This window comes from Elaeis guineensis, chromosome 9, assembly GCF_000442705.2.
Source record: "Elaeis guineensis isolate ETL-2024a chromosome 9, EG11, whole genome shotgun sequence".
NCBI classification, from domain to species: Eukaryota; Viridiplantae; Streptophyta; class Magnoliopsida; order Arecales; family Arecaceae; genus Elaeis; species Elaeis guineensis.
In genome coordinates, this window is record NC_026001.2 from 18,555,501 (window position 1) to 18,566,941 (window position 11,441).

Genomic DNA, 11,441 nt, shown 5'->3' on the forward strand with positions numbered 1-11,441 from the left:
ATCATCCACAGCTTGGTACATGCATGATTGTCAATATCATTAGAGGATCAGTTAAGACAGAGATATTCATATCCATATTAGTTTGTCAGGCTTACATACTCGATACATGATAATGCGAGACATCTTACAGAAAGACATGGATGGCTAAACAACTTATTATTAGCGAGCTGTTTGGAGATTGGATAGTCCTACAACATATTGGGTTCTTAGCTAACTGTAGTTTGTTGTGCCAATAAGGAGCCTGTGGTGGATTTTGTAAAAATTCCTATAATAGAGCCGAATATAGGGTGTTCCACGAAAATTTTTAGGCATTCAGGACTTCCAGTTCTATGATCTACAGATTAGTATCAACATAACGCATCTATTCTATTGATATAAGGGTACTCTTATAATAGCCATAGGGAGAGATAAAAATGGAAGTATCTATGCTCTAGCATTTATCATTTGTGAATGGAAGAGTCATAGTAGTTGGTCATGATTTTTATATTATTTACACTGTTATGTAGCACATGACTATATGGGGATTGGTATTATTTCAGACTGGCATAAAAAATATTAGCCATTGTTTTAGATAAATCTGTTGGGTGGACAACACCATATGGATATTATACATTATGTCTTAGACATATTGAGGCGAACCTAAATGATCGATTTTATGATATGATATTTTTGACTTATTTCTATCAAATTGCAAAGCAAAATCAGCTTTGAAAGTTCGATCGAATTATGCAATACATTAAGAAAATATGGCCTAATTGCTTTCAATATCTCAAAAAATATCCACTCGACGATTCGAGTAAATGGTCACTAGCACATGACATAGGTGGACATAGGTATAGAATCATGAATATGAATCTATTTGAGAATTTCAATAAGGTGTTAATGGGGGCTCGTTCATTGCCAGTTACCATACTTGTCCATCTTTTCTTCGAATGCTTGTTAAAGTAGTTTAGCATTAGATGTGCAATAGCATCATGGAGGAGGGAGGTTGGTAGGATATTTATCGATAAAATTATGCGTAAGTTAAATGAACGTCAGTTGAAGTCTAGGGAGCATGGTGTGGTTAAGTACAATAATCGATCGTATTTATATGAGATTCGATTGAGATGCAAGTATTACAGTTCTGACAAACCTAATTATATATAAACAGTCGACTTAGGGACGCACACATGCACATGTCGAAAGTAACAGTTACTATACTACCTGTGCTTCCATTTGTTTGCTGTATGTGTTAGTGAAAACTTAGACTGAAAGTAATTCATAGACGATTGTTATACTATTGGATATTATAAGTAGTCCTATGTACATACCTTCTACCCCCTAGAGAGTCCTCATTATTGGCTTGAGTAGACTGCATCTAGACTCTACCACATCCATCCACATGACCACATGGAAAGAGGCATCTACAATCGAGAAGAATCCAAAATGATATGGATATAATGGAGCACCAAAATATCGTACAGTGTGGACTGTGCAAGAAGATGAGGCATAACTAGCGTAGATATCTTGAATGGTGCTGATTTATCTATTTGTTCATATGACATGTAGACTGTCTTTGTGTATCACTTGTATTTTTTAAAACTATTTTAGTTATGTAATCATGTCATATAACCACTTAAAAAAATTTATAAAATTATCTTATTATTATTATTATTGTCATTTATGTTAAAGTTATTATCTTTGTTATTTCTTATCATCTTTGATTTTTCTTGATCGTAAGCTCGTCTTTTTATTTTGTTATAATAACAGTAGATATGACATGACTGGGGCCGACAGATCCTACTACTGTATTGTATCTTCAGATCCGACACCATAGTGATTGTGTATATTCTGAAAAAGACACGGGGCTCCAATGCTGCAGATACAGAGGGTCTATTGGGATACGTGCCTGACAGCTACATGAGAGAATCATGGAGTATCTTCATATGATTGATTTTTATAGAGTATTTACAGTATATAACATACAGCTTGATTGGATCCTCAATACAGTCATAGTTGAGCGATGGCGTCAGGAGACTCACACTTTCCACCTCTGAGTCAGAGAGACAACAATCATGTTGCAAGATATTGATGTTCTCCTTGAGTTATGGATACATGAGCCTGCGATCATCAGTACTATGTAGATTATATGATCATACCTCTATAAGGAATTGTTTGGGATTAAATCACCAGAGACGATGTTGTCGAGGTCTTTGTGGAGATTTTACTAGTTTCGTCATATGTTCCATCACTTACCAAATGATGTAGATGATGAGATCATATAGAGATATGCTCGAGCATTAATTCTATATCTTATTGGTGATCATCTATTCACTGATAAGTCAGGTTTTCATGTGCAATTATTGTACTTACCCCTGCTACGTGATCTCTGTGCATGTAGGCAATTGAGTTGGAGTAGCATTGCTTTAGCTTTTTTGTATTATGAGCTCTATAGGATCACTAGGCCAGATGCACGTGAGATAGCTGGGCCATTAGTGTTGCTACAGCTTAATTTGAGAATGGGAGTATTTACACGTCGGATGGCCAGATAGGGTGCTCCCTAGAATAAGAGCCCACCAGCCAACGTTGGGAGATAATGAAGTAGGACATGACTTGTTGGATGAGGATGACGCTAGTATTAAGGGCCCATTTCGTGGGATATAACACAACTAGTTGATCCACTAGGATGCAGGTATACAACTAGTAGCACTGATTTCTTATGATAAATGACTATATATTTTAATAAAAAAATATATTGACTTTATTTTGGACAGATGGAGAACTTGATTGATTGCTGCTAGCAACCCAATGTCGCAAACAGTTATATACTATAGGGATTAGTTTGACCAACAGCGCAATGATCGGATGGTATGGGTGCCTTACATATTGAAGATATTGGCCGCATTGTCCGAGATATGCCAATCAGATCAGCATATATAGAGGACATGCACACCTCTCTATTGCTTCGACATCGTGGAGATCTATTATTCAGAGTGCATGATGTAATAATTTGGAATACATCAGGATGTTTTTCCACCATGTGACACTCGAGACGGCCTCCGCAGTCTAGATCGACGAGGGCGGCCTCGTCATAATTGAGTTCGAAAGCACCGAGAGCATATTGATGCATGAGAATGCGGGAGGAATTGATTGTGGTTGGTCCAGCTATGCTTCTCATGATGGATTATTATGATCCATATCTAAAGTGGTACAGGAGTATCACTAGGCGATCATCTCATCATTGATAAGATGAGGTTCCATCCTTTGAGTAGTATGATAGATATTGTGGTAAGTATATTTTACTTTTTATCTCATTTTATTATGTCATTCTTATTATACTTATGAATAATATCTATTTTTTCTTTGATACTGATAGTTTCAGAGGATCACATCGCTATACCATCGGATAAAAAGCAACTTCCATTCAGTCACTATTGGGTGCAAAGATCGAATACTTGCTGATGTCATGGATGGCCTTGTCGATACTATGTGAGTTATCTCTGAGGATAGATGACTTCACACTGCATCGTTGACAAATGATTCAAGTGTCTCATCATATATCCAATACATCTCATATCTTGACTTCTTGAACTTCGACCTCCCCATAGATGCATCTGTCTCACAGAGGATGAGTGAGCTGGAAGTATGTCACATCGATCCAATGAGCAACACGTTAGTCATACACATGGGAGGGCCAAAGGTAGGGATAGTCTGAGGATTTTCCAAGCCAAACATCAGACATATGTTGATAAGTTGAGCACAACAGCATCTCTCTCTCCATCAATTGATATCGTGCCAGAGCCATCACAACAATGGCCAGAGGTGACAGTGTCTATGAGAGGTGGACATGGAGGAGGCCCTAATATCTTAGTATATGCATCTTTCGATAGTTATAATAGTTGTACATATTTTTTTTTACTAACAAATTTTATAATAATCAACTATTGATTTACATTATTTTGAAATTAATGTTACAAGTATTTTTTAACCTGGATGCATATACTAGAATTTTTGTTGGTTGCACAAAAAAATCATTATTGAGCTTGATACAGGTTATATAGTTGGAGTTTGAGATTGTCCACCATCTGTGAGATATCCTATAATGTTAATTATAAATAGATTTTTTAGATAATATATACAAACTTAGATGGATTCTAATGTCTTTGAAGATTAATTTTCTTCTAATAGAAAAAAAAAGAAGAATGCATAGATTAATTACAAGATCAAGAACTCCTACTTCTTCCTTCTTGCTCTTTTTAGTCATTTGGGACCTATCGGGACATGCTATTTAAATGGAGTATAGCTGAAAATCCATAATGGTTCAAAATCTTTTTTTTGCCTTAAAGTCTTTTTTTTGCCTCAAAGTCACTAATCGATAACGATCAAAAAGTACAAGTAGCATGAGCTTTTATTCCACAACATCAAGACAAAATTAAAAAGGTATAGTTCTCAAATGGTTTGCTCAGTGAATGCTAGTCGAAAGAATTCAATGTCAATTTTTATATTTTTTTACTTTTGTATAATTAAAAATTTAGGATATCTTAGAGATGATGGCCGATAGCTCATTGTTGAACTCGGTATAGGTTATAGTTTCGAGGTCACCCTACTATAAGGTGATCGATAGAGTGACCCATAGGGCCCTACCATAGAGTCGCCCTATGATAGGGCGACCCATATAGTCATCCTACTGTAGGATGACTTTAAGTTGGCCAAGCATTCCCCCAGTTGGCATTAATATTGCTAAGTCAGTATAGAAAGTCGTCATATGATAAGGCGACTTTGTTTCAGACAGTATTTTGATAAATAGTTAGAAAATGGTATCATTTTGATAATTTATTTTTAAAAAGGTATTATTTTAGTAAAAATGCCTTTATGCATGGAACAACTATGCATCAACCTAAATCTGATTAATTCAATGGGGACATCGGGGTATGGTGCGGTCAGATAGGAAACTGACCAGCGAACACTGGCGGGAGACACTCATTGGTTAATTGATGTGGATCCTACAACAATGAATAAGGATCTTTTTCAAAAATCCAATGGGATTGGATCAGATTTCCTACTGGATTCTAACCCAATCATGCTGAATTCGGCATCCTATTTGGATATGGCTTTTGCGAACCTACATCCTTAGGTTGCGTTTGATGCATCGTCAGACAATCGTAGAAGATAATCTAGATTGTCTTTATGATAGATTACCATCATTAAATTATCAATAATATTGATTATTATATTTGATACATATAGGTAATGTTGCAATAAAATTACTAAAAATCTTGATTGACATATTTGGTATGACAATCAGATTATCGGTAATATGAAATCAAAATTTTAAAATATCTTTTTAATCAGATAATAATAATATTATATTATATTATTATATATAATGATATTTATATAATTAATAATATAATATAATATAATATAATATAATAATATAATTTATTGCTATATATAATATGAGTTATATAATATATATTATAATATATTATCATATACTATATTATTGTAATATAATATAGTTATTATAAAAATATAATAATAATAATATAATAATATTATAATATATTATAATATATTATATCATATTATTATATATAATAAGGGAAGGGTGAGAGCCACCGGAGGAGTAGGGTGGAGGGATGAATTTTGTGTAATTTTTTTTAAAGATTACTTTGTTTAAAATTTTTTTTACTATATTGTCAAACAAGTGGTAATCTGGATAGCCATTCTCTCTAAAGCAATCTGGATTACCACCTAAAAAGCATACCAAACATAGTAATTTGATGAGCTCATTTTAAATTATCAATAATCTGGATAGATTGCCAGCTATCAAATGCACCTTACAGATAGGGGTGCAAATGAGTTGGGTGGACCAAGTCATGAGTGACTCTGATTCGATCTGGTTACTTAATCGGATCAAAATATTGGATCCAAATCCAACCCAACAGAAGTTTGAATCAGGTCAAATCGGATTTATGATCAATTTTTTTGATCCAACAGATCATTCAGATCGGATCGAATCTATGTATAACCCAACTCTGATCCATAAAATACAGAACCAGTTCGGATCCGAATCTGAGCCGATTCGGATCTAAGTTATAAATAACAAGATCTATTAATAGAAGATCTGCAAACAAACCTCATTGATAGTACAAATTTTGATCTTGATATATGAGATTATTAGAGCCCCCAAGTTCCACACTCTTCATTCAAGAATCCAAAAAGTCTAATCATATTTTTCTCACCATTGTTCCTGACTTGATTAATCCAAATTCAAAATATTTTAACAAAATTTAAAAAAATAAAGATCTAAAAATTAATAGAATATCTTTTCAAGAACAACAGATATTAAAGCAGGCTTGATCAAAATTAGCATTCATGTATATAGGAATAAAGAAAGATAAGGAATGAGTTCGGATTGGATCGGGTCGGATTAGATCATTTATCTCAAGATTCAAATCAACTCAAAAGTCTCTATGGATCGGATCAGATCGGGTCGGATCAAAATTTAGTAAATCTAGATCCGATTCGAAAAAATAAAATGGATCCAATTTAGAATTCGATCCGAATCCATAGATCTTTCAAAATAGTTTGAAATGGGTTTATGCATGTCGGATCGGATCAGTTCATGGATCAATCTGACCCATTTGCAGTCTTATTTATAAACAAATCAATCTCTATGGATTTTTTTTTCCTACATACCAAAGGCTCATAAGCCAAGCCTCATAGAGGGAAAAAAATAGATAATATTAAAGAGGAAGATCGGTCGAGCTTTATAGGCCACCGGCCCTTTTTTTTAAAGGATATTCTCGTAAAGATACCTAAATAGGATTTAAGTAGAAGCAATACTTTAAAATTATTATATACATATACATATACATATACATATACATACACACACACACACACACACACACACACACACATATATATATATATATATATATATATATATATATATATATATATATGTATGTATGTATGCATGTATGTATGTATGTATGTGTGTATGTATATATATATATATATAAATATGTATGTATGTATGTATATACACACATACATACATACATATGTATGTATGTATGTATGTATGTGTGTGTGTGTATACACACACATACATACATACATACATATATATATGTATGTATGTATGTATATACGTACGTACATACATACATACATACATATATGTATGTATGTATGTATGTATATACGTACGTACATACATACATACATACATACATATATATATATATATATGTGTGTGTGTGTATCTACACACACACACACATATATATATATATACATACATATAGACTAGCACTTCCTATGTATGCTCGATGGAGAGGGTGGCTGATCTCATAAGCCACTTGTGTGAGATACTAATACAAGGATGTGGGTGCTCATTAGAGAATAAGTTCACTGAATTGATCCGATTTAAGAAACATCTTATAAAATCTACTTACTTGTCAAAAGATGTTTTCTTATAGTGGGAGTTGTGCATGTAATCCTTTGACTTGAGACTACCATAGTACCTTGTATACATGAATCCATATTTTAGTTCATACTCATTTATGACTTAATCATGTACGGGATGATCTGAATATGGTAGAATGTATATGAAGATTGTGAGTAGGTCAATATAGAATCGATCACTCCTGATAAGAGGAGATCGCATCCTACTTGCTCTGATCGATTGATGATTCAAAAAATCTTTGATCAAAGCAGAATGAAAATTAGAAAGAATTTTTGATATTTCATTAATTAAATCATCATTAAAGATTAAGAGAAATATGAATATGATATTAGATTTGACATCATTTCATATCTAAAGTCATATTCGGAAAGTAGGGAGATCGCGGGATCGAATTGTACGATAACTTTTCACTAAGAGATATTTTTGATATTTTTATCAAAATTTTATATCTTTCAGATAGACATGATATATTGCTAGACATCAATCTTATCTTTTGGATTTGATCAAATTAAAGAGTTTAATTCGATCGTCAATTAAAAAGAGTTCTAATTGCTGAAATCGGATTAGCTCGATTGGATCTAGATCGATTAGATTAAATTCTAATCAAATTAGATCGACTTGCACTCAGATCTACTACTGCCTAGATGTGGAACCCAATGGGTTATATACAAATAAAATTGATCAGGGGTCTAATTAGATTAGATCATGTTTGCAAAATTGACATGCTAGCACATGTTGTAAATTCTAGCTTCTTGTTTCGAATCAGGTTCAAAATTGATTTCAGATTGGGCTAATTAAATCTAAATTAATTCAAATCAATTTTGGGTTTGAGTTGGGTCAGCCCTTGGGTACATGTACCAAAAATTTGGTGCAATGAAACTAGATCTCCATGCATCAAGAATTTTTCTTGCACGTGGAATGCATTTGTTGTGCGCAAAAATAGATTTGGCATCCCATGAGATGGGATGCCCCTTCCTCATCTTTATCTAATGTTCCATGGTGAAATAATTTTTGAGAGAATCATGATTTAATTCTGAGTGCAAAGGAGTCCTTTTGTGGCTTAATCACTTTTTGATTTAATTGTGAAAATTAGTTGAAGTTTGAAAACTAGCCTAATCTATCCATGTGCCTAACCTAGAGTCCATGTTGTGAAGGACTCTTAGCTAAATGTCATGCCACTTCTTAGTTCCAGATTTTTTTCACGCCATCAGCAAGTTAGCACCTACAATTTGGTCTATTGGATGGGCAAAGTGCACTGATGTATGGTTTAGAAAAATATGCTAAGGAAAATTGCATGACGCATTGGAGAATCATCGAGAAAAAAATATTTCGAAGAGTCTTTCTGTGCGAAGCATCTCTCGAATTTTTTTTCGATGCTTGTCATGTGTCATGAGGTTCCTGATGGGCGTGAGATTTTATCAGAGGGTATGAGAATTTTTGATGGATGCGAGATGGTGCATGGAGAGGGTGCGAGGCAAGTCCGATAGCATCCCGTCGCTAACTATATAAAGGGGGCTACGTCGGAGATTTGTTTCATTCTAGAATTTTGAGCCTATCTCTTCTTTCTTATACCCTCTCCTTATTGTCCAATTAGTCCTTTCCTTCTCTTGTTAGGACAAGTCTAAAAATAATAAGGATAAGTCCGATTTTAGGACAAGAGCTTAGAAAGAGATTTAAGGAAGATAAGGAGAGAAGAATAGGGATAGGAAGGCTAGGAGGAGAAGAAGAAGGTCTTGAGATCCTGCTATCCAAAAAAATTTTCAGAGTAAAAATTTTGGAGGAAAAATCATCCTAAGAGTTAGTGTCCTGATCATAGCCCTGTGTGGATCACTTTGGAGGGCGAACGCTTGGGTGTTTAGTAGAGGTTATGCCGAATTTTGGAATAAGTGTTCCAAATATTTTTTTATAGCTTAAATTTTATTATAAATATATGTTATATGATTGTTAATCATCAAGAAGGTGCTAGTTTAAAGATTTATTATTTAGAATTTTATAGTTTAAAATTTTGAAATCTATTATGCTTTCGCTGTGCATGTCCACCCTGAAATCCTACAGAAAGCCTCTCTTGGACGTGGGTTGCTGGAGTTTTTAATGCAAAAAAAAAAAGAAATTAGGCGTGGGGTTTTGGATAGTTTTAAATGTAAGAAACTTGTTGGTTCTCATGGAAAAAAAATAGAAGAAAAGAGAGAAATTGTTCCTCTTTCTTGGCGTGAGGAAAAAGAGAAAAAGAAGATCTTCCTCATAGGCTGAAGAGAGGAAGCAGGTCTTCCTTCTTGTGTGTTGATTTTGGAGAGAAAAGATTCTTTATGAATGCATCAAAAAAGATGAGAGAAAGATTCTCATGCATAGAAGAAAAGAGAAGAAAGAATTCTTCTTTAGATCTCTAGCATAGAGATCATGTGCGTGGTTTTAGGAAGAAAAAAGTAAAGGATCTCTTTGATCTTCATCTTCCTCTTTATCCTCCTGATCTTCTTTTTCTCTAAGAATGTTTTGAGAGAAAAGAAGAGCCTTCTTCAACCATCAAGATGTGATCTCTACAAAGGAGCTAGCAACCTGATGAGATCAAGAAGCTTTTGATCAGATCGAGGCCTCATGTGGATACCTATAGAAATCGGATGCTTATGCGGCTTCAATGGATATTCAAAAGATATCCAAGATCATTGCTTTGCAGGTGAAGATCGACTCGCGATAAAGATCTAGATTTGAAGAAGAAAAAATAAAATAGGTACATGATCCGATCATGTGTTTATTTTTCAGATTAAAAATTAGATCATATTATTTCTGCATATGAACTATATCCTTAGGTTCTTACATTTGATGTATGCATGTTTAGATTAAAAATATTTTAATCTATTATTTCACTGTATTTTTATTTTGAAAAAGTTTTGAAATCTACGTGCACGAGCACCTTAGAAATTTCAATAGTTAACTCCTATTATCAGACCATGATCATAGAGTTAGTGGGCAGTTTATGCCCACTAACAGTCGTGGTATGGAGCTGTTACCCACGATTGTATATTTTGATATGTCAACTATGTGTCGGTAATATTGACATACTGAATATATATCGGTACTTTTGATCTACCGATAGGCCATTAGTCGGTGACTCTGCCATGCCGACTGGCTATCGATTATATAGTCGATCGAGTCGTTAAGATTTATTATAGGAAAGACAGCCGGAAGTTACCGACAATCAGTCGACTTGCCGACTGACAGTCGGTTGTATTCCATGATGCCGATTGTATATCAGGGTTATGAATCTTGTAGACGTTATAATCGAACCAGAACTCCTTTGACGGTCCACTATCAGTCAGACACCGATCATGAATCGAGAGAAGCACATCCGATTGCCTCAACACAACTAATCAACATCATCTTGGAAGATAGTTGGAAAATGAAATCATTTGTTACTCCTCTTTAATTATTTGAGCTATTTTTAAAATATATATAGAATAGATATAATAAAATAAATAAATAAAATTAAATATTATTTTAAAAAATTATATTTTATGCATCATATGAGATTATAAATTAATAAAATAAATAAAAAATGAGATCCATTTGCCAGTCCATCTTCTTGTCCAACCTCATCTAGGAAATGTGCGGCGGCAGCCGAGCCAAATCCAGCTATTAGAAAATGTACTGCATGGCTTATAGTTCACCAAATCTAGCTATTAAAAAGAGAAAAAAATAAACTAATAAACAGTAAAAAAAACCACTTTGCTCTCATTCTCCTTAAATCTACAGATGGGCCGGGTTGAATCATGACTTGATCTAACCTAATTTGATCTATTTAGATCTGACCCAACCCATTTTCAAAGATCCGATCTATATTGTGGATTCCATCAATTTTGTTCCAACCTGATTCATACACTAAATGGGTCAATTTGGATCTTTCTATCAGTCATCAAAGTGAATGCAATCCAAATTGACCTCAAAAAAAATATTTCAAGTCATTCATTCTTTTCTTTTATTAAGA